We start from the raw sequence: 19,168 nt of genomic DNA on the forward strand, positions 1-19,168 counted from the left end.
TACATATATAGTGCCTAATATTTAATTTCCCTCCTGGTTTATTCGTGATCTCATATAAAACATTGATTTTTGTAGTGAGTGACTACAGTTGTAGTGTTTGGGATGGTTTAGTGGAGAAGATACCTTACCTATTATGAAAGCATTGTATTATTCCTAATTGAAGTACATCTAGTTTAGAAAATATATATTTTCTTGAGGTATAGTATTGAAGATAACTAGACTTAGACTAAGTTGCATGAGAAGTTTATGAATTCAAACTCTCTCTAGTTTAACGTATTTTAGAAATCTAATATTTTTTTGTGTATCTATTGCAGATGGCTTTTAATAGCGGGCATGAATTCATGCAATACAAAATGGGATCTCCCCTTTTATATAACAATGCCAATGAGGTATATTTGTTATTATGATTAATTATTGCATTCAACTCTCCAGTTTAACTTATATAATGATTTTAATATCTTATTTTCTATCTGTTTTAGATGGCTTCTTGTGATGAGCACTAGTAAATGGAATACAAAAGAGAGTGTCCATCATTATAAAACAAACTCTAGGGAGGTGCATTTAGGATTATGTATAATTATTGGTTTTTAAACATGCTTACATTACTAACTGTGTGCATTTTAACCTTTTTCAGCCCACTTTTTTTCCTTTCAGCAGTGGAGAGCACATTGTAGGAGAGATGATGTGCAGAGGGGATGTTTGCAATTTTTCCTTTGTTCTTGTTTGCATGTTTTGTTGAGTTTGAGCATGGCCATGCTTTGTGTTGTACTTGTTTTCCTTTGTTTTGATTTTTTTTCTTGTTTTTGTAGTTTGGTTTAGGTTTTGTTTTTTTGGGTGCGTTGTACTTGTTTTCCTTTTTTTTTTCACCATTTTTGTCCTTTGGTCTTGGTTTTGTTTGTTGGGTGTGGAAACAGAAGAAGCAGACAAACAAAGTGGAGATTATTGTTCATAAATGAAGGTGAGTCAACATACCTATATGCAATGCACTTCAATTAAAAGAACCTTTTGCTAATTTGTGGGTTCATTTGTTTGCTATTCAATTTATTATATGTTTTATCGATGTTGTCATAATCAACTATATATATCTTCTTTATGTACTGAATAACTACAATTGTATAGTCTACAAAAGTGAAGTGGTGAAGATGCACTAAATATTCTGCAAATGTGGCACAAAAAGATGGGTGAGACGTACTTTATTCATACAAAATACTTTTTTCCTTTAACATGCTGAAATATTTTGTTGTTTGCACAATGATTTATCATTTTGTCATGGTTTCGAGATAGTATCATCTTGTTCATGGGTGTCAGATTCGAGACTTTTTCCAGAACTTTGGTTTTGGTTTTGCTTGTTGGGTGTGGAAACGAAAATGAAGCAGACAAGGAAAATGTAGATTATCGTTCATGAATCATAAATGAAGGTGAGTCAACATACCTATATGAAATGCACTTTAGTTAAAAGAATCTTTTGCTAATTTGTGGTTTGATTTGTTTGCTATTCAATTTATTATATGTTTTACCGATGCTCTCATAATCAACTATATATGTTTTCTTTATGTAGTGAAGAACTACAATTATATAATCTACAAAGGTAAAGTAGTGAAGATGCACTAAACATAGATTATTGTTCATGAATCATAAATGAAGGTGAGTCAACATACCTATATGCAATGCACTTCAGTTAAAAGAATCTTTTGCTAATTTGTGGTTTCATTTGTTTGCTATTCAATTTATTATATGTTTTACCGATGCTCTCATAATCTACTATATATATTTTCTTTATGTAGTGAAGAACTACAATTGTATAATCTACAAAGGTAAACTAGTGAAGATGCAGTAAACATTCTAAGAACGTGGCAGAAAGGATAGGTGAGACATACTTTTTTCCCACGAAATAATTTTGTCCTTAATCGCTGAAATATTTTGTTGTTTGCACAATGATTTATCATTTTGTCATGTTTTCGAGGTAGTATGATCTTGTTCATGGGTGTGAGGTTCAAGACTTTTTACAGAACTTTGATATGAAACAAATGGAAAAGTTATACTAGGATTTACATGTTCAGGGCTTATTGTTCATGATTGTCACAACTATAATATTAGCCAAGGGAGGGGTTATTGTTCATGATTGTCACAACTATAATATTAGCCAAGGGAGGGGTTATTGTTCATGATTGTCACAACTATAATATTAGCCAAGGGAGGGCACGTATGTTTATGGTTAATTGATCTCTCTATATGTATGTTATTTAAGCTCTTGTGGTTTATTCGTGATATCATATATAATATTACTTTGTGCAGTGTGTGACTACAATTGCACTGTTTGGGAGGGTTGACTGGAGAAGATGCCCTTGGTATTGTAGATGCAATGGAGAGGATGGGTGAGTCATGTTGTTTTCCAACAAAGTAGTGTTATTATCATTCATTTGCTCGACATTTACTCCTTTTAGCCTTGTGGCCCCTTGAATTTTGGGTGTTCAATATGTTTAGATATGTTTAGATCCCTCTCACAAAAAGAATCATCTATTATGATAACATTGATTTCCTTATTCCTAGTAGGATTACATCTTGTTTAGAAGATTTATATATTTTTAGATATAGCATAGAATATAAATGGACGGCAATTAAGTTGGGTGACAAGTTCATGCCTTCAATTCTCCAGTTTAACAGAATTTTAATATTTTATTGTGCATATATTGCAGATGGTTGATTCGAGTGGGCACAAATACGTGAAGTTCTAAATGGATTATATCCCTCTTCATATAATAGAACTTGAAAACCAGAATGTTTCATATTATGCTTGATTATTACATTCAACCCTCCAGTTTAACATGTATAATGATTTTAATATCTTTATTATGTATCTATTGTAGATGAATTGTTCTGTTGAGTACGAGTAAGTGGAATATAGAATGAATTAAAGTGGCAAGATGGAGGTTATCATTCATAAATGAAGGTGAATCACCTTAAATATATGCAATGCACTTCGCTCACTATGATCTTTTCTTCATTTGTGACACCATTTACTTGCCTTTAAAGTTATCACATGTTTTATATGTGGTCTCTTACTAACTATATTTATTTGCTTTGTGTAGCAAGTGACTACAACTATATAGTCCATGAAGGTCAAGTGGTGAAGATACCCCAGACATTCGACAAAAGCAGCACGAACAATTGGTGAGCCATAATATTTTTTTGTATGATAATATTATTCTTTAAGCCACTGAAATATTTGTTGTTTATGCAATGTTTTAACCTTTTGTCATGGCTTCAGGGTAGTATGATCTTGTTAATGGGTGTGAGGTTAATGGGTGTGAGGTTTGAGATTTTCCAAGAACTTTGACACGGAATAAAGGGAAAAGTTATAGTTGGTTTCACATTTTTAGAGCTTATTGTTCATGCTTGTTGGTGCTATAATGTTAACCAAGGGCAAGCATGTGTATGGTTAATTCATTGCTCTATATAATTGTTATTCAGTTTCTCTCGTGGTTTATTTATGATCTCCTATATAATATTACTTTGTACCATGAGTGACTACATATATAGTGCCTAATATTTAATTTCCCTCATGGTTTATTCGTGATCTCATATATAATATTGATTTTTGTAGTGAGTGACTACAGTTGTAGTGTTTGGGATGGTTTAGTCGAGAAGATACCTTAGGCAATGTGGATGCAACATAAGGGATGGGCGAGTCATGTTGTTTTCATTTTCTCAAAAAGATTACCTCTTTATTAGAACATTGTATTATTCCTAGTAGAAGTACATCTAGTTTAGAAAATCTATATTTTTTTGAGGTATAACATCGAAGATAACTAGACTTAGACTAAGTTGCATGGCAAGTTCATGAATTCAAAATCCCTCTAGTTTAACGTATTTTAGAAATCTAATATTTTTTTTTTTGTGTATCTATTGCAGATGGCTTGTTCTAGCGGGCATGAATTTGTGCAATACAAAATGGAATCTCCCCTTTTATATAACAATGTTGAAGAAAGGTGTATTTGTTATTATGATTAATTAATGCATTCAAATCTCTAGTTTAACTTATATAATGATTGTAATATTTTCTATATGTTTTAGATGGCTTGTTGTGATGAGCACTAGTAAATGGAATAGAAAAGAGAATGTCTATAGTTATAAAACAAACTCTAGGGGAGATGCATTTCCTATTATGTATAATTACTGGTTTTTAAACATGCTTACATTACTCACTTTTACATTTTAACCTTTTTCAGCCCGCTTTTTTTCCTTTCAACGACGGAGAACACAATGTAGGGGAGATGATGTGCAGAGGGGATGTTAGCAATAGCAATTTTTCTTTTGTTCTTGTTTGCATGTTTGTTGAGTTTGAGCATGGCCATGCTTTGTGTTTTACTTGTTTGGCTTTGATTTGATTTTTTTTCTTGTTTTTTGTAGTTCTGTTTAGGTTTCGTTTTTTGTTGTTGTGTTGTACTCGTTTTCCTTTTTTTTTTTTTTTGTACTTTGGTCTTGGTTTTGTTTGTTGAGTGTGGAAACGAAAATGAAGCAGACAAGGAAAATGGAGATTATTGTTCATAAATGAAGGTGAATCAACATACCTATATGCAATGCACTTCAGTTAAAAGAATCTTTTGCTAATTTGTGGGTTCATTTGTTTGCTATTCAATTTATTATATGCTTTATCGATGCTGTCATAATCAACTATATATATCTTTTTTATGTAGTGAAGAACTACAATTGTATAGTCTACAAAAGTGAAGTGGTGAAGATACACTAAACATTCTCCAAATGTGGCACAAAGGATGGGTGAGACGTACTTTATTCCTACAAAATATTTTTGTCCTTTAATATGCTGAAATATTTTGTTGTTTGCACAATGATTTATCATTTTGTCATGGTTTCGAGATAGTATGATCTTGTTCATGGGTGTGAGATTCGAGACATTTTCCAGAACTTTGGTCTTGGTTTTGTTTGTTGGGTGTGGAAACGAAAATGAAGTAGACAAGGAAAATGTAGATTATTGTTCATGAATCATAAATGAAGGTGAGTCACCATACCTATATGCAATGCACTTCAGTTAAAAGAATCTTTTGCTAATTTGTGGTTTGATTTGTTTGCTATTCAATTTATTATATGTTTTACCGATGCTCTCATAATCTACTATATATATTTTCTTTATGTAGTGAAGAACTACAATTGTATAATCTACAAAGGTATATATATTTTCTTTATGTAGTGAAGAACTACAATTGTATAATCTACAAAGGTAAAGTAGTGAAGATGCACTAAACATTCTACGAACGTGGCAGAAAGGATGGGTGAGACATACTTTTTTCCCACAAAATACTTTTGTCCCTAATAGCTGAAATATTTTGTTGTTTGCACAATGAGTTATCTTTTTGTCATGGTTTCGAGGTAGTATCATCTTGTTCATGGGTGTGAGGTTCAAGACTTTTTACAGAGCTTTGATATGAAACAAATGGAAAGGTTATACTAGGATTTGCATGTTCAGGGCTTATTGTTCATGATTGTCACAACTATGATATTAGCCAAGGAAGGGCAGGTATGTTTATGGGTAATTGATCGCTCTATATGTATGTTATTTAAGCTCTTGTGGTTTATTTGTGATATCATATATAATATTACTTTGTGCAGTGTGTTCATGATTGTCACAACTATGATATTAGCCAAGGAAGGGCAGGTATGTTTATGGGTAATTGATCGCTCTATATGTATGTTATTTAAGCTCTTGTGGTTTATTTGTGATATCATATATAATATTACTTTGTGCAGTGTGTGACTACAATTGCACTGTTTGGGAGGGTTGAGTGGAGAAGATGCCCTTGGCATTGTAGATGCAATGCAGTGGATGGGTGAGTCATGTTGTTTTCCTAGAAAATAGTGTTATTATTATTCATTTGCTCGAGATTTTCTCCTCTTAGCTTTGTGGCCCCTTGGATTTTGGGCGTTCAATGTGTTTAGATATGTTTAGATTCCTCTCACAAAAAGAATCATCTCTTATGATAACATTGATTACCTTATTCCTAGTAGGATTACATCTTGTTTAGAAGATTTATATTTTTTTAGATATAACATGGAATATAAATCGGCTGGAATTAAGTTGGATGACAAGTCCATGCTTTCAACTCTCAAGTTTAACAAAATTTTAATATTTTATTGTGCATATATTGCAGATGGTTGATTCCAGTGGGCACAAATACGTGAAGTACATAATGGATTATATCCCCCTTTATATAACAGAACCTGAAAACAAGAATGTTTCATATTATGATTGATTATTACATTCAACCCTCATGTTTAACATGTATAATGATTCTAATATCTTTATCATGTATCTACGTGAAGTACATAATGGATTATATCCCCCTTTATATAACAGAACCTGAAAACAAGAATGTTTCATATTATGATTGATTATTACATTCAACCCTCCTATTTAACATGTATAATGATTCTAATATCTTTATCATGTATCTATTTTAGATGGTTTGTTTTGTTGAGTACGAGTAAGTGGAATATAGAATGGAGTGAATTAAAGTGGCGAGATGGAGGTTATCATTCATAAATGAAGGTGAATCACCTTAAATATATGCAATGCACTTCACTCACTTATCTTTTCCTCATTTGTGACACCATTTACTTGCCTTTCAAGTTATCATATGTTTTATATGTGGTCTCATACTAAACTGTATTGATCTGCTTTGTGTAGCAAGTGACTACAACTGTATAGTCCATGAAGGTCAAGTGGTGAAGATACCCTAGACATTCGACAAAAGCAGCATGAACAATTGGTGAGCCATAATTTTTTCTTGTATGATAATATTATGCTTTAAGCCATTGAAATATTTGTTGTTTATGCAACGATTTATCCTTTTGTCTTGGCGTCAGGGTAGTATGATCTTGTTAATGGCTGTGAGGTTTGAGATTTTTCGAGAAGTTTGATACGGAATAAAGGGAAAAGTTATAGTTGCTTTCACATTTTTAGAGCTTATTGTTCATGCTTGTTGGTACTATAATGTTGACCAAGGGCAAGCAAGTATGTGTATGGTTAATTCTTCGCTCTATATAATTGTTGTTCAGTTTCTCTCGTGGTTTATTTATGATCTCCTATATAATATTACTTTGTGCCCTGAGTGGCTACATATATAGTGCTTAATATTTAATTTCCCTCCTGGTTTATTCGTGATTTCATATATAATATTGATTTGTGTAGTGAGTGACTACAGTTGTAGTGTTTGGGATGGTTTAGTGGAAAAGATACCTTTGGTAATGTGGATGCAACATAGGGGATGGGTGAGTCAGGTTGTTTTCATTTTCTCAAAAACATTACCTCTTTATTAGAACATTGTATTATTCCTAATAGAAGTACATCTAGTCTAGAAAATCTATAGAAAATCTATATTTTTTTGAGGTATAACATCGAAGATAACTAGACTCAGACTAAGTTGCATGACAAGTTCATGAATTCAAACTCTCTCTAGTTTAACGTATTTTAGAAATCTAATATTTTTTTGTGTATCTATTGCAGATGGCTTGTTCTAGCGGGCATGAATTTGTGCAATACAAAATGGAATCTCCTCTTTTATATAACAATGTCAAAGAAAGGTGTATTTGTTATTATGATTAATTAATGCATTCAACTCTCCAGTTTAACTTATATAAATGATTATAATATTTTCTATCTGTTTTAGATGGGTTGTTGTGGTGAGCACTAGTAAATGGAATACAAAAGAGAGTGTCCATCGTTATAAACAAACTCTAAGGGAGGTGCATTTCCTATTATCTACAATTATTGGTTTTTAAGCATCCTTACACTACTAACGGTGTGCATTTTAACCTTCTTCAGCCCATTTTTTTCCTTTCAGCGGCGGATAGCACATTGTAGGGGAGATGATGTGCAGAGGGGATGTTTGCAATTTTTCCTTTGTTCTTGTTTGCATGTTTTGTTGAGTTTGAGCATGGTCATGCTTTGTGTTTTACTTGTTTTCCTTTGTTTTGATTTTTTTTCTTGTTTTTTGTAGTTCTATTTTTTTTTTGGTTGTGCTGTACTTGTTTTCTTTTTTTTCACATTTTTTGTACTTTGGTTTTGGTTTTGTTTGTTGGGTGTGGAAATGAAAATGAAGCAGACAAGGAAAATGGAGATTATTGTTCATACGTGAAGGTGAGTCAACGTACCTATATGCAATGCACTTCAGTTAAAAGAACCTTTTTCTAATTTGTGTGTTCATTTGTTTGCTATTCAATTATTATACGTTATATCAATGCTGTCATAATCAACTATATATATCTTCTTTATGTAGTGAAGAACTACAATTGTATAGTCTACATAAGTGAAGTGGTGAAGATGCACTAAACATTCTCCAAATGTGGCACAAAGGATGGGTGAGACATACTTTATTCCTACAAAGTACTTTTCTCCTTTAATATGCTGAAATATTTTGGTTGTTTGCACAATGATTTATCATTTTGTCATGGTTTCGAGATAGTATGATCTCGTTCATGGGTGTGAGATTCGAGACTTTTTCCAGAACTTTGGTCTTGCTTTTGTTTGTTGGGTGTGGAAATGATTGCTTTTGTTTGTTGGGCGTGGAAACGAAAATGAAGCAGACAAGGAAAATGTAGATTATTGTTCATGAATCATAAATGAAGGTGAGTCAACATACTTATATGCAATGCACTTCAGTTAAAAGAATCTTTTGCTAATTTATGGCTTCATTTGTTTGCTATTCAATTTATTATATGTTTTACCGATGCTCGCATAATCAACTATATATATTTTCTTTATGTAGTGAAGAACTACAATTGTATAATCTATAATGGTAAAGTAGTGAAGATGCACTAAACATTCTACGAACGTGGCAGAAAGGATGGGTGAGACATACTTTTTTCCCACAAAATACTCTTGTCCTTAATAGCTGAAACATTTTGTTGTTTACACAATGATTTATCATGGTTTCGAGGTAGTATGATCTTGTTCATGGATGTGAGGTTCAATACTTTTTCCAGAACTTTGATATGAAACAAATGGAAATGTTATACTAAGATTTACATGTTTAGGGCTTATTGTTCATGATTGTCACAACTATAATATCAGCCAAGGGAGGGCAGGTATGTTTATGGTTAATTGATCACTCTATATGTATGTTATTTAAGCTCTTGTGGTTTATTCATGATATCATATATAATATTACTTTGTGCAGTGTGTGACTACAATTGCACTGTTTGGGAGGATTGAGTGCAGAATATGCCTTTGGCATTGTAGATGCAATGCAGAGGATGGGTGAGTCATGTTGTTTTCAAACAAAATAGTGTTATTATTATTAATTTGCTTGACATTTTCTCCTTTTAGCCTTGTGGCCCCTTGGATTTTGGGTGTTCAATAAGTTTAGATCCCTCTCACAAAAAGAATCTTCTCTTATGATAACATTGATTTCCTTGTTCCTAGTAGGATTACATCTTGTTTAGAAGATTTATATATTTTTAAATATAGCATGGAATATAAATGGGCTGGAATTACGTTGGATGACAAGTTCATGCCTTCAACCCTCTAATTTAACAGAATTTTAATATTTTATTTTGCATATATTGCAGATGGTTGATTCCAGTGGGCACAAATACGTGAAGTACATAATGGATTATATCCTCTTTTATATAACAGAACTTGAAAACAAGAATTTTTCATATTATGATTGATTATTACATTCAACCCTTCAGTTTAATATGTATAATGATTCTAATATCTTTATTATGTATCTATTGTAGATGGTTTGTTCTGTTGAGTATGAGTAAGTGGAATATAAAATGGAGTGGATTAAAGTGGCGAGATGGAGGTTATCATTCATAAAGGTGAATTACGTTAAATATATGCAATGCACTTCACTCCCTATGATCTTTTCCTCATTTGTGACGCCATTTACTTGCCTTCCAAGTTATCATATGTTTTATATGTGGTCTCATACTAAACTTTATTGATCTGCTTTGTGTACCAAGTGACTAGAACTGTATAGTCCATGAAGGTCAAGTGGTGAAGATACCCTAGACATTCGACAAAATCAGCACGAGCAATTAGTGAGCCATAATTTTTTCTTGTATGATAATACTATGCTTTAAGCCACTGGAATATTTGTTGTTTATGCAATGATCTATCCTTTTGTGATGGCTTCAGGGTAGTATGATCTTGTTAATGGGTGTGAGGTTTGAGATTTTCCAAGAACTTCGATACGGAATAAAGGAAAAAGTTATAGTTGGTTTCACATTTTTAGAGCTTATTGTTCATGCTTGTTGGTGCTATAATGTTAACCAAGGGTAAGCAAGTATGTGTATGGTTAATTCATCGCTCTATATAATTTTATTCAGTTTCTCTCGTGGTTTATTTATGATCTGCAATATAATATTACTTTGTGCCGTGAGTGACTACATATTTAGTGCTTAATATTTAATTTCCCTCATGGTTTATTCATAATCTCATATATAATATTGATTTGTGTAGTGTGTGACTACAATTGTAGTATTTGGGATGTTTTAGTGGAGAAGATACCTTAGGCAATGTGGATGAAACATAGGGGATGGGTGAGTCATGTTATTTTCATTTTCTCAAAAATATTACCTCTTCCTTAAAACATTGTATTATTCCTAGTAGAAGTACATCTAGTTTAGAAAATCTATATTTTCTGGAGGTATAGCATCGAAGACAACTAGACTAAGACTAAGTTGCATGAATTCAAACTCTCTTTAGTTTAAGGTATTTTAGAAATGTAATATTTTTTGTGTATCTATTGCAGATGGCTTGTTCTAGCGGGCATGAATTCGTGCAATACAAAATGGGATCTCCCCTTTTATATAACAATGTCAAAGAAAGGTGTATTTGTTATTATGATTAATTATTGCATTCAACTCTCCAGTTTAACTTATATAATGATTGTAATATCTTATTTTCTATCTGTTTTAGATGGCTTGTTGTGATGAGCACTAGTAAATGGAATACAAAAGAGAGTGTCCATCGTTATAAAACAAACTCTAGGGGAGGTGCATTTCCTATTATGTATAATTATTGGTTTTTAAACATGCTTACATTACTAACTGTGTGCATTTTAACCTTTTTCAACTCACGTTTTTTCCTTTCAGCGGCGGAGAGCTCATTGTAGGGGAGATGATGTGCAGAGGGATGTTTGCAATTTTTCCTTTGTTCTTGTTTGCATGTTTTGTTGAGTTTGAGCATGGCCATGCTTTGTGTTTTACTTGTTTTCCTTTGTTTGATTTTTTTTCTTGTTTTTTGTAGTTCTGTTTAGGTTTCGTTTTTTGTTGTGTTGTACTCGTTTTTTTTTTTTTTTTTCACATTTTTTGTACTTTTGTCTTGGTTTTGTTTGTTGGGTGTGGAAACAAAAATGAAGCAGACAAGGAAAATGGAGATTATTGTTCATAAATGAAGGTGAGTCAACATACCTATATGCAATGCACTTTAGTTAAAAGAACCTTTTGCTAATTTGTGGGTTCATTTGTTTGCTATTCAATTTATTGTATGTTTTATCAATGCTGTCATAATCGACTATATATATCTTCTTTATGTAGTGAAGAACTACAATTGTATAGTTTACAAAAGTGAAGTTGTGAAGATACACTAAACATTCTCCAAATGTGGCACAAAGGATGGGTGAGACGTACTTTATTCCTACAAAATACTTTTGTCCTTTAATATCCTGAAATATTTTGTTGTTTGCACAATGATTTATCATTTTCTCATGGTTTCGAGATAGTATGATCTCGTTCATGGGTGTGAGATTCGAGACTTCTTCCAGAACTTTGGTCTTGCTTTTGTTTGTTGGGTGTGGAAACGAAAATGAAGTAGACAAGGAAAATGTAGATTATTGTTCATGAATCATAAATGAAGGTGAGTCAACATACCTATATGCAATGCACTTAAGTTAAAAGAATCTTTTGCTAATTTGTGGTTTGATTTGTTTGCTATTCAATTTATTATATGTTTTACCGATGCTCTCATAATCTACTATATATATTTTCGTTATGTAGTGAAGAACAACAATTGTATAATCTACAAAGATAAAGTAGTGAAGATGCACTAAACATTCTACGAACGTGGCTGAAAGGATGGGTGAGACATACTTTTTCCCACAAAATACTTTTGTCCTTAATAGCTGAAATATTTTGTTGTTTGCACAATGATTCATCATTTTGTCATGGTTTTGAGGTAGTATGATCATGTTCATGGGTGTGAGGTTCAAGACTTTTTCCAGAACTTTGATATGAAACAAATGGAAAAGTTATACTAGGATTTACATGTTCATGGCTTATTGTTCATGACAACTATAATATTCGACAAGGGAGGGCAGGTATGCTTATGGTTAATTGATCGCTCTATATGTATGTTATTTAAGCTCTTGTGGTTTATTCGTGATATCATATATAATATTACTTTGTGCAGTGTGTGACTGCAATTGCATTGTTTGGGAGGGTTGAGTGGAGAAGATGCCCTTGGCATTGTAGATGCAATGCAGAGGATGGGTGAGTCATGTTTTTTTCCAATCAAGTGGTGTTAGTATCATTCATTTGCTCGACATTTTCTCCTTTTAGCCTTGTGGCCCCTTGGATTTTGGTTGTTCAATATGTTTAGATATGTTTAGATCCCTCTGACAAAAAGAATTATCTCTTATGATAACATTGATTTCCTTATTCCTAGTAGGATCACATCTTGTTTAGAAGATTTATATATTTTTAGATATAGCTTCCAATATAAATGTGTTGGAATTAAGTTAAGTTGGATGACAAGTTCATCCCTTCAACTCTCCAGTTTAACAAAATTTTAATATTTTATTGTGCATGTATTGCAGATGGTTGATTCCAATGGGCACAAATACGTGAAGTACATAATGGATTATATCCCCCTTTATATAACAAAACTTGAAAACCAGAATGTTTCATATTATGTTTGATTATTGCATTCAACCCTCCAGTTTAACATGTATAATGATTCTAATATCTTTATTATGTACCTATTGTAGATGGTTTTTCCTGTTGAGTACGAGTAAGTGGAATATAGATTGGAGTGAATTAAAGTGGCGAGATGGAGGTTATCATTCATAAATGAATGTGAATCACCTTAAATATATGCAATGCACTTCACTCACTATGATATTTTCCTCATTTGTGACACCATTTACTTGCCTTTCAAGTTATCATATGTTTTATATGTGGTCTTATACTAAACCATATTGATTTGCTTTGTGTAGCAAGCGACTACAACTATATAGTCCATGAAGGTCAAGTGGTGAAGATACCCTAGACATTCGACAAAGGCAGCACAAACCATTGGTGAGCCATAATTTTTTCTTGTATGATAATATTCTGCTTTAAGCCACTGAAATATTTGTTGTTTATGCAATGATTTATCCTTTTGTGATGGCTTCAGGGTAGTATGATCTTGTTAATGGGTGTGAGGTTTGATATTTTCCAAGAACTTTGATACGGAATAAAGGGAAAAGTTATAGTTGGCTTCACATTTTTAGAGCTTATTGTTCAGGCTTGTTGGTGCCATAATGTTAACCAAGGGCAAGCAAGTATGTTTATGGTTAATTCATTGCTCTATATAATTGTTATTTAGTTTCTCTCGTGGTTTATTTATGATCTCATATATAATATTACTTTGTGCCGTGAGTGACTACATATATAGTGCCTAATATTTAATTTCTCTCATGGTTTATTCGTGATCTCATATATAATATTGATTTGTGTAGTGAGTGACTACAGTTGTAGTGTTTGGGATGGTTTAGTGGAGAAGATACCTTAGGCAATGCGGATGCAACATAGGGGATGGGTGAGTCATGTTGTTTTCATTTTCTCAAAAAGATTACCTCTTATGAAAACATTGTATTATTCCTAGTAGAAGTACATCTAGTTTAGAAAATCTATATTTTCTTGAGGTATAGCATCGAAGATAACTAGACTCAGACTAAGTTGCATGACAAGTTCATGAATTCAAACTCTCTCTAGTTTAACATATTTTAGAAATCTAATATTTTTTTTGTGTATCTATTGCAGATGGCTTGTTCTAGCGGGCATGAATTCGTGCAATACAAAATGGGATCTCCCCTTTTATATAACAATGTCAAAGAAAGGTGTATTTGTTATTATGATTAATAATGCATTCAACTGTCCATTTTAACTTCTATAATGATTGTAATATTTTCTATCTGTTTTAGATGGCTTGTTGTGATGAGCACTAATAAATGGAATACAAAAGAGAGTGTCCATCATTATAAAACAAACTCTAGGGGAGGTGCATTTCATATTATGTATGATTATTGGTTTTTAAACATGCTTAGAATACTAACTGTGTGCATTTTAACCTTTTTCAGCCCACTTTTTTTCCTTTCAGCGGCGGAGAGCACATTGTAGGAGAGATGATGTGCAGAGGGGATGTTTGCAATTTTTCCTTTGTTCTTGTTTGCATGTTTTGTTGAGTTTGAGCATGGCCATGCTTTGTGTTGTACTTGTTTTCCTTTGTTTTGATTTTTTTTCTTGTTTTTTGTAGTTTGGTTTAGGTTTCATTTTTTTGGGTGTGTTGTACTCGTTTTCCTTTTTTTCACATTTTTTGTACTTTGGTCTTGGTTTTGTTTGTTGGGTGTGGAAACGGAAATGAAGCAGACAAGGAAAATGGAGATTATTGTTCATAAATGAAGGTGAGTCAACATACCTATATGCAATGCACTTCAGTTAAAAGAATCTTTTGCTAATTTGTGGGTTCATTTGTTTGCTATTCAATTTATTATATGTTTTATCGATGCTGTCATAATCAACTATATATATCTTCTTTATGTAGTGAAGAACTACAATTGTATAGTCTACAAAAGTGAAGTGGTGAAGATGCACTAAACATTCTACAAATGTGGCACAAAGGATGGGTGAGATGTACTTTATTCCTACAAAATACTTTTCTCCTTTAATATGCTGAAATATTTTGTTGTTTGCACAATGATTTATCATTTTGTCATCGTTTCGAGATAATATGATCTTGTTCATGGGTGTGAGATTCGAGACCTTTACGAGAACTTTGGTCTTGCTTTTGTTTGTTGGGTGTGGAAACGAAAATGAAGCAGACCGGGAAAATGTAGATTATTGTTCATGAATCATAAATGAAGGTGAGTCAACATACCTATATGCAATGCACTTCAGTTAAAAGAATATTTTGCTAATTTGTGGCTTCATTTGTTTGCTATTCAATTTATTATATGTTTTACCGATGATCTCATAATCAACTATATATATTTTCTTTATGTAGTGAAGAACTACAATTGTATAATCTACAAAGGTAAAGTGGTGAAGATGCACTAAACATTCTACGAACGTGGCACAAAGGATGGGTGAGACATACTTTTTTCCTACAAAATACTTTTGTCCTTAATAGCTGAAATATTTTGTTGTTTGCACAATGATTTATCATTTTGTCATGGTTTCGAGGTAGTATGATCTTGTTCATGGGTGTGAGGTTCAAGACTTTTTCCAGAACTTTGATATGAAACAAATGGAAAAGTTATACTAGGATTTACATGTTCAGGGCTTATTGTTCATGATTGTCAAGCCAAGCGAGGGCAGGTATGTTTATGGTTAATTAATCGCTTTATATGTATGTTATTTAAGCTCTTGTGGTTTATTCGTGATATCATATATAATATTACTTTGTGCAGTGTGTGACTACAATTGCACTGTTTGGGAGGGTTGAGTGGAGAATATTCCCTTGGCATTGTAGATGCAATGCAGAGGATGGGTGAGTCATGTTGTTTTCCAACAAAATAGTGTTATTATTATTCATTTGCTCGACATTTTTTCTTTTTAGCCTTGTGGCTCCTTGGATTTTGGGTGTTCAATATGTTTAGATCCCTCTCACAAAAATAATCATCTCTTATGATAACATTGATTTCCTTTTTCCTAGTAGGATTATATCTTGTTTAGAAGATTTATATATTTTTTGATATAGCATGGAATATAAATGGGTTGGAATTAAGTTGGATGACAAGTTCATGCCTTCAACTATCCAATTTAACAGAATTTTAATATTTTATTGTGCATATATTGCAGATGGTTGATTCCAGTGGGCACAAATACGTGTAGTACATAATGGATTATATCCCCCTTTATATAACAGAACTTGAAAACAAGAATGTTTCATATTATGATTGATTATTACATTCAACCCTCTAATTTAACATGTATAATGATTCTAATATTTTTATTATGTATCTATTGTAGATGGTTTGTTCTGTTGAGCGCGAGTAAGTGGAATATAGAATGGAGTGAATTATGGTGGCGAGATGGAGGTTAACATTTATAAATGAAGGTGAATCACCTTAAATATATGCAGTGCACTTCACTCATTATGATCTTTTCCTCATTTGTGACACCATTTAGTTGCCTTTCAAGTTATCATATGTTTTATATGTGGTCTCATACTAAACTATATTGATCTACTTTGTGTAGCAAGTGATTACAACTATATAGTCCATGAAGGTCAAGTGGTGAAGATACCCTAGACATTCGACAAAAGTAGCACGAAAAATTGGTGAGCCATAATTTTTTCTTGTATGATAATACTGTGCTTTAAGCCACTGAAATATTTGTTTTTTATGCAACAATTTTTCCTTTTTTCATGGCTTTAGGGTAGTATGATCTTGTTAATGGGTGTGAGGTTTGAGATTTTCCGAGAACTTTGATACGGAATAAAGGGAAAAGTTATAGTTGGTTTCACATTTTTAGAGCTTATTGTTCATGCTTGTTGGTGCTATAATGTTAACCAAGGGAAAACAAGTATATGTATGGTTAATTCATCGCTTTATATATTTGTTATTCAGTTTCTCTCGTGGTATATTTATGATCTCAAATATAATATTACTTTGTACTGTGAGTAACTACATATATAGTGCATAATATTTAATTTCCCTCATGGTTTATTCGTGATCTCATATATAATATTGATTTGTGTAGTGAGTGACTACAATTGTAGTGTTTGGGATGGTTTAGTGGAGAAGATACCTTAGGCAATGTGGATGCAACATAAGGGATGGGTGAGTCATGTTGCTTTCATTTTATCAAAATATTACCTCTTTATTAAAACATTGTATTATTCCTAGTAGAAGTACATCTAGTTTAGAAAATCTATATTTTCTTGAGGTATAGCATCGAAGATAATTGGACTCAGAGTAAGTTGCATGAAAAGTTCATGAATTCAAACTCTCTTGAGTTTAACGTATTTTAAAAATATAATACTTTTTGTGTATATATATTGCAGATGGCTTGTTGTAGCGGGCATGAATTTGTGCAATAGAAAATTGGATCTCCCCTTTTATATAACAATGTCAAAGAAATGTGTATTTGTTATTATGATTAATTATTGCATTCAACTCTCCAGTTTAACTTATATAATGATTGTAATATTTTCTATATGTTTTAGATGGCTTCTTGTGATGAGCACTAGTAAATGGAATACAAAAGAGAGTGTCCATCGTTATAAACAAACTCTAGGGGAGGTGCGTTTCCTATTATGTATAATTATTGGTTTTTAAACATGCTCACATTACTAACTGTGTGCATTTTAACCTTTTTCAGGCCACTTTTTTTTCCTTTCAGCGGCGAAGAGCACATTGTAGGGGAGATGATGTGCAGAGGGGATGTTTGCAATTTTTCCTTTGTTCTTTTTTGCATGTTTTGTTGAGTTTGAGCATGGCCATGCTTTGTGTTTTACTTGTTTTCCTTTATTTTGATTTTTTTTTCTTGTTTTTTGTAGTTCTGTTTAGGTTTCGTTTTTTTTGGTTGTGTTGTACTTGTTTTCCTTTTTTTTCACATTTTTTGTACTTTGGTCTTGGTTTTGTTTGTTGGGTGTGGAAACGAAAATGAAGCAGACAAGGAAAGTCAATGAAGGTGAGTCAACATACCTATATGCAATGCACTTCGGTTAAAAGAATCTTTTGCTAATTTTGTCAATGAAGGTGAGTCAACATACCTATATGCAATGCACATTGAGTCAACATACCTATATGCAATGCACTTCGGTTAAAAGAATCTTTTGCTAATTTGTGGCTTCGTTTGTTTGCTATTCAATTTATTATATGTTTTACCGATGCTCTCATAATCAACTATATATATTTTCTTTATGTAGTGAAGAACTACAATTGTATAATCTACAAAGGTAAAGTGGTGAAGATGCACTAAACATTCTACGAACATGGCACAAAGGATGGGTGAGACATACTTTTTTTCTACAAAATACTTTTGTCCTTAATCGCTGAAATATTTTGTTGTTTGCACAATGATTTATCATTTTGTCATGGTTTCAAGATATTATGTTCTTGTTCATGGGTGTGATGTTCAAGACTTTTTCCAGAACTTTGATATGAAACAAATGGAAAAATTATACTAGGATTTACATTCTTAGAGCTTATTGTTCATGATTGTCACAACTATAATATTAGCCAAGGGAGGGTAGGTATGTTTATGGTTAATCCATTGCTCTATATGTATGTTATTTAAGCTCTTGTGGTTTATTTGTGATATCATATATAATATTACTTTGTGCAGTGTGTGACTACAATTGTGCTGTTTGAGAGGGTTGAGTGGAGAAGATGCCCTCGACATTGTAGATGCAATGCAGAGAATGGGTGACTCATGTTGTTTTCCAACAAAATAGTGTTATTATTATTCATTTGATCGACTTTTTCTCCTTTTAGCCTTGTGGCCCCTTTTTTGGGTGTTCAATATGTTTAAATATGTTTAGATCCCTCTCACAAAAAGAATCATTTCTTATGTTAACATTGATTTCCTTATTCCTAGTAGGATTGCATCTTGTTTAGAAGATTTATATATTTTTAGATATAGCGTGGAATATAAATGGGCTAGAATTAAGTTGGATGACAAGTTCATGCCTTCAACTCTCCAGTTTAACTTTTATTAGAATTTTAATATTTTATTGTGTATCTATTGCATATGGTTGATAGAATGTTTCATATTATGATTGATTATTACATTCAACCGTCCTATTTAACATGTATAATGATTCTAATATCTTGATTATGTATCTATTGTAGATGGCTTGTTCTGTTGAGTATGCATAAGTGGAATATAGAATGGAGTTTCTATCATTATATAACAAACTCTAGAGGAGGTATGTTTC

General features: G+C 32.3%; 5 long non-coding RNA genes across 7 annotated transcripts; all 5 read left to right on the forward strand.

The window, feature by feature from the left end:
• Positions 1 to 2,291: 2,291 nt before the first annotated feature.
• Positions 2,292 to 3,218, forward strand: LOC149165289 (uncharacterized). Its single transcript, XR_016260536.1, has 3 exons — positions 2,292 to 2,375; positions 2,697 to 2,950; positions 3,090 to 3,218. It is a non-coding gene; the product is annotated as an uncharacterized LOC149165289 (long non-coding RNA).
• A 4,818-nt stretch (positions 3,219 to 8,036) lies between these two features.
• LOC149165290 (uncharacterized) lies at positions 8,037 to 8,376 on the forward strand. Its single transcript, XR_016260848.1, has 2 exons — positions 8,037 to 8,155; positions 8,295 to 8,376. It is a non-coding gene; the product is annotated as an uncharacterized LOC149165290 (long non-coding RNA).
• Positions 8,377 to 8,551: 175 nt separating this feature from the next.
• On the forward strand, positions 8,552 to 19,159 carry LOC149165291 (uncharacterized). Of its 2 annotated transcripts, none has more exons than XR_016260325.1 (8): positions 8,552 to 8,643; positions 8,784 to 8,865; positions 15,563 to 15,600; positions 15,693 to 15,772; positions 16,084 to 16,110; positions 16,255 to 16,342; positions 16,483 to 16,564; positions 16,987 to 17,914. It is a non-coding gene; the product is annotated as an uncharacterized LOC149165291 (long non-coding RNA). The 2 variants fall into 2 exon arrangements; XR_016260326.1 differs by lacking the exons at positions 8,552 to 8,643; positions 8,784 to 8,865; positions 16,084 to 16,110 and adding exons at positions 18,158 to 18,239; positions 18,577 to 18,656; positions 19,083 to 19,159 and having other exon boundaries at positions 15,375 to 15,600; positions 16,987 to 17,919.
• Positions 8,902 to 10,852, forward strand: LOC149165292 (uncharacterized). Its single transcript, XR_016260322.1, has 7 exons — positions 8,902 to 9,274; positions 9,586 to 9,617; positions 9,757 to 9,840; positions 9,985 to 10,062; positions 10,160 to 10,299; positions 10,484 to 10,563; positions 10,776 to 10,852. It is a non-coding gene; the product is annotated as an uncharacterized LOC149165292 (long non-coding RNA).
• On the forward strand, positions 11,551 to 13,830 carry LOC149165293 (uncharacterized). Of its 2 annotated transcripts, XR_016260324.1 has the most exons (5): positions 11,551 to 11,881; positions 12,022 to 12,513; positions 12,840 to 13,078; positions 13,239 to 13,320; positions 13,743 to 13,830. It is a non-coding gene; the product is annotated as an uncharacterized LOC149165293 (long non-coding RNA). The 2 variants fall into 2 exon arrangements; XR_016260323.1 differs by having other exon boundaries at positions 12,840 to 13,320.
• Positions 19,160 to 19,168: the final 9 nt, after the last annotated feature.

Source organism: Pinus tabuliformis, chromosome 5_1, assembly GCF_031772625.1.
Source record: "Pinus tabuliformis cultivar Carrire ecotype Pingquan chromosome 5_1, CPIR1, whole genome shotgun sequence".
Lineage (NCBI taxonomy): Eukaryota > Viridiplantae > Streptophyta > Pinopsida > Pinales > Pinaceae > Pinus > Pinus tabuliformis.